Source organism: Amaranthus tricolor, chromosome 16 (genome assembly GCF_026212465.1).
Source record: "Amaranthus tricolor cultivar Red isolate AtriRed21 chromosome 16, ASM2621246v1, whole genome shotgun sequence".
Lineage (NCBI taxonomy): Eukaryota > Viridiplantae > Streptophyta > Magnoliopsida > Caryophyllales > Amaranthaceae > Amaranthus > Amaranthus tricolor.
The window spans coordinates 5,581,828-5,587,364 of NC_080062.1; the positions used below are offsets into that span (position 1 = coordinate 5,581,828).

General features: G+C 34.0%; 1 pseudogene; it reads right to left on the bottom strand.

The window, feature by feature from the left end:
* LOC130803123 (ribosome biogenesis protein NOP53-like) overlaps positions 1-5,537 on the bottom strand; it is a 6,028-nt pseudogene continuing 491 nt past the window's right edge.

Sequence of the window (5,537 nt, forward strand, 5' to 3'; positions counted from 1 at the left end):
CTCTTATTCTGCTCAACCCTGGTTATCTGTTTTGGTTTAGATTTCCTGCAGCAATATTTTCCAAAATAATATGAGTAAACGAGTACACAATTCAAACTCAAGTTTTAAATAGCATGAAAAATCACTAGAACAAAACAATTTCCACACCAGGTAGCAACGATTTTATCTTTAAGTTCACTTATTCTACAAATTGATCAATAGGGTAAGCGGCTACGTGCAAAGGTGAAAAAGTATGGTAGTAGGTGTTAAAGAGAATTATAAAGCTAATCAGATGTAGGTACAAGGGCGCACAAGATGAAGCACTACAAAATTAACACATAACTGTTCTAGCCAACGAGTATGAATCAAAATTAAATGAAAATCGTCAGAAGGTAATAGTAGTATAGAAGAGAACATGGTCAAAGCATAATAGTAAAGTACGAGCTATGTTACTTGGACTCAGGTACTGATCTAGAACATTGGTGCGTGTCCAAGTGTTGGATACGTCTAAATATTCAATTTTACGCCTAAATTGAAGTGTCTAAGTGCCATACCAATGTCCTAGCATCACGAATCGGACACGGGTACGTGAAGCAAAATAAAGAGTCCGAGTAACATAGAGTCCAAGTATATGGAAAACAAGAGAAACAGAAAAAAAAATACCTGTTCTCATCTTTGGTATTCCCTTCTTCAGTTTGATGTTCCTCAGCCACTTCCCCATCCTCATCATCTTCGTTGTCCACTTCCAGAAAATATCTCTGAGCAAACACCGATGCTCAGTTTTTTCTCTGAACTAAGTCAAGTGGGTATTTATAAGCATGACCGTCGATTGGCAAGGCCAAAGCGGGCTATCGCCCAGAGCCCCAAATTTTATAGGGTCCAAAAGTTTTCATATACATGATTCATTAACTTGAATAAAATTTAGGTGTAATTTACATTTTTTGCTATGTAATATTTAATTATTTGGACTTTTTTATAAAATAGTTAAAATATGAACAATGCAAAACAGAAGGGCAGTTCATTATTTATTACGCCTTAAGTTTTGCGGCCCTTTTATCTTTCACTTTGGGCCCCAAATATAAATGAGACGGCCCTGTGACTATACGTAGCACAAGGATCAAGCCAATCCGGTTAAAATGATAAAACTTACTTCTTCTTTAGAACTGGTTTTCTAGAAACAGTCAAAGGAATTGGTTCAGGCTCCAACTCCTTTTTGTACACTTTCTTCATCTCTTCTGCAACAGCTTAAGCCAACGAGTCCTGTATTGGGTCAAATAAATTTGGGTGAACGTGCAAAATGCTTAAGATAAAATGAAAATAAGAGATAAAAAATTATAACCTTGTGACACATATCTTCAGGATTAAAAGAGCAACCGGGAGGCTCCACTTCGACAGCTGGAATGAGTGAAGGTTTAACTTTCTGTAAAAGTCATGTCATTTATCTAATGTTGAAGCAAATGAAATGCAACCCAATGTTTACTTTCAAACAGCTCTAGCTTTCAAGAGTTGAGTGTCTAATACATGAACACTACGTTTGGATAGCATATTAGGTGAGAAGTGAAAGGAAGGGGAGGGGAAGGAACGGAAGGGAAAGGAAGGGGAAGGGAGGAGAGGGAAAAGGCCCTCTTGTTTGTTTTAGGAAGGAAGGGCAGGGAAAAGAAAGAAAGATTCATTTTCCTTCCAAATCTTTCCTCTTATGGAGAGATTTTGATATTAACAAAATTAAGGGACTTAATCCCTCTAAATCCCTTCCCTCCAAACCCCTCACCCTCCATTTTTGCTATCCAAACAAGGGGATTTTCATCCCTCTAAATTCTTTCCTTTCTTTTCCCTCCCATTTCCTTCAATCCAAACAAGGTCGAAAGGTAAACAAAAATGTGTTTACTTTCTAAATGATCATTCTACTAACTTTACCACATTATATATACTTTGTGAATTCTTAATTGCTCACCACTCCTTCTCACAACAAACTCCTTAAATAACAAATTTTGACTTCCCAATGCATCTCTGGCCCTCCCTATTCACAAGTAAAATGGATCAATAGGGAAGGTTCCATGCAATCCACATCCTCAGCTTTAAGTTATCAAAATCATAACTTGAAAGATAGAACCACCATACTGCTATCCAGTGAGCCACAACATCCAAACACTAGTTCACCATTCCTACTCCCTTGTACTCCTAAGCCCTATCAACCCACCAAAAACGCACCCTTCCTCATTCCACCTACACTACTGTTATAGTCCTTCAACGATGTCTTCACTGAAATTCAACAACGATACTTCAGTTATAGTCCTTAAACATTGAAGAAATTGAATTTTCCAGAAAATGATAGTAAACACAGAATGAGAAAAACTTCCAATCTATAGCTACTATGGATGCAAAATGCACAGATGTCGAATTCAAGGTAAGTTTAGATAAGATTTAAAGCAAAACACTTTTAAATTCTAGCCATAAGGGAGAAGGTAGACGTTAAATTCAACTCGTTCCCAATATTTTCCAATAATTTCATCATGTGAGATAAATCAAATAGATCTTAAAGACTAGGGTTCACCTAATGTGGACACATGTTGAAGAACTACATACTTGTAAAGAATCAAAGAATAACGATAGTATAGATGGTACTAGTCTATGAGAATCAAATAACAAATCAGACCTACCGCAAAAAAAATCAAATGTGTTTATACAGCAGGACATGTAACCACTAAAAGATGAAATAGTCAAAAAACTAAATAGCATTACCCTATCTAAATGACAAATCAAATAATAAAAGCATGAAACATATAACTGTATGGACCCATTTCTCCATTTAATCTAATCTGTAAAGGATGAATGGTGTTTGTTTGTTGCCAATCATTCACTTCATTTTTCTTCTTTTAGATTTTTTTGGAAAAAGAGGTTTGCGACAATGCAAACATCTTGCCCGCCCATTGCATGACAAATTCAGACTCATTTAAAACTGAACATTCTAGTATTCTACCCTTACAAAACATTACAAAATATTAGGGTATATTTCAATAACAAAAAATGGATTAGGTTTTTATCAACATACTTTCTTGCCCTTGATATTTTCCACACCTGCAGGAATGGAAAAGAGACAGTAATTAACCGGACAAACTAAACAACAAGATCAACTAAAGCTCCACATGAAAAAGATTCCGAAATTACTTTGATTGTTCCATATATCAAATAATCCAGGCTCCGACTCTTCATCTCTTCTCTCCTGAAAGAAAAAGAAACAAATAATACTTAATATTTTGTGGAACACATCATCTTTCAACTTCAACAACATCAAATAGAAGTAAAATATGCTCACTTGATCATTGGAAGCATCCTGAGGTCGAGCCAATGCAACTAATTTATCTTTCTTCTTACATTTCTTGAGAACCGAAGATGGTACAATTTTAACAAATGGGTTCTTACAAAGAATACTCTCGAATCGCAATGCCTTCTCTCTTTTCTTCTCAATTTTACGCTTCACCGACGCATCTAATTCACCCAAAATCAAATTATCTTCACTTACATTTAAGTATTAATCACAATTATACACAAGCTCGAAATGATTCGGAAAAATCAAATTATAGCTCAAGTGAACATATATCTGACACTAGCTTCAACTTGATAAATAAACCCAGAAACTGAACACATCCCCACATGATTTTGAAGTCATAATACCAAATTGGGTACAAAAATAAACATAAATGAATAAATAAACCCATAAACTGCACATATTTGTAAATAGAATAAACAAAAAAAATCACCCCAAAAGCTGAACATATGCTCGCATAACTTATAGGTCATTAGAGCTTTACAAATTTTATTCGATCAACCAAAAACGAGTATGACTTGATCAGTCTGAATAACTAGGACATCAAAATTGAATTAAGATTATGAAATATTTACAAAATATAAGAACCAAAATCGACCTGAACCTAAATATCATACCTGAAATCCACCCAAACACCCGAATGTACACTTGTATATAAGTCATAATACCAAACTGGATGCAAAAAGTAAACACAAATAATATATATAAATAAACCCAGAAACAACAAATATGCTACAAAATTGAATTAAGATTATGAGATTTTTACATAAATATAAGAACCAAAATCAACTGACCCTGAGTATCATCCCCAAAACCCACCCGAACACCGAATGTAGACTTCTACAAGTCATAATACTAAACTGGGGGCAAAAAGTAAACACAAAGAATGAATATATAATATATAAATAAACCCAGAAACAAAAAATATGCCCATACAAAATTGCAGTCAAAAATACCAAATTGGGTGCAAAATAAAAATTATAGCAGAGAAAACTTGCATAAAATGAGGTGTAATAGATTCATACCGATTGATTTATCAAGGATAAAAAGGGAATCACTAGGAACGGCTGTAAGGGAACCACCAGAATTAGCATCACGAGTAGATTTTTCATTGAAATCTTCAATGTCTTTCGTGCTAATGTTTCTCCATGCTTTCTTCACCCTCTTTGCCTTCTTCTTCCCCATTCTTTCTCTGACGAGCCTGGGGTTTTAAAGATGAAGCTGGTGTTTATTAAAGAATGAGGGTTCCTTTGAGTATATGGTTTTTACTTTTTAATGATGCCTTCTTCTCGTTCTATGTCACGAGGGTTTAAGCGGGTGTTTTCTTAGTTTGAGTCCGGGTTGATTCTTGTCGGGATAATTTATTTTATATTGATAAATTAAAATGATGTATATATTTTCTAGTTCGGTTCAGTTATTATTGATGTTGTCTTCTCGTTTTATATTAGAATAGTTTAACTGAGTGTCTTGAGTTCGGATTCAATTCTTGTCGGGATAGTTTGCTCGATATTGATTAATTAAATTGATGTGCATACTTTATAAGTTCAGATTCGATTCTTATTGATGCAATCTTCTCGGTCTATATCAGAAGGGTTTAAGAGGGTTTTGTCTTAGTTTGAGTTCGGGTTTGATTCTTGTCAGGATAGTTTGTTCGCTATTGATTAATTAGAATTGTGTGCGTGTTTTTTAAGTTCGGGTTCGATTATTATTGATGTCTTCTTCTCTATCAGAAGAGTTTGAATGGGTGTTTTCTTAGTTGAGTCCAGGTTCAATTCTTGTTGGGAAGGTTTGTTCGATACTGATTAATTAAAATGGTCTGATACCATACTTTATAAGTCAGTCTATCCTCCCATTGTTAAAGATTTTGGAATAGTATATCACTGGCTTTATGAAATGTGTGCACTTCTTATTTCCTCATTGTACTTATGTCAAGAATTATGAAAGGCTTAAAATTATAAAGATCCTTATTTTAATGGTATATTTTCTAAAGAAAAATTATCTTAAATGATCTCATCTTTCACTCATCTTGTATGAATAATCTTACCTATGAATTATTTTTTAATAATCTAACATTGACAATATATTTGCTCGAGGCATACCCTATAACATTTAAACTGCTATAGCATATTATTTTGTAAAAAAATAGGAAAAATTGATATTAATAATTCAACCTTTAACCCATTCGCTGTGAATAATCCCATCTTTCGATTATTTTTTAATAATTTAACCTTTG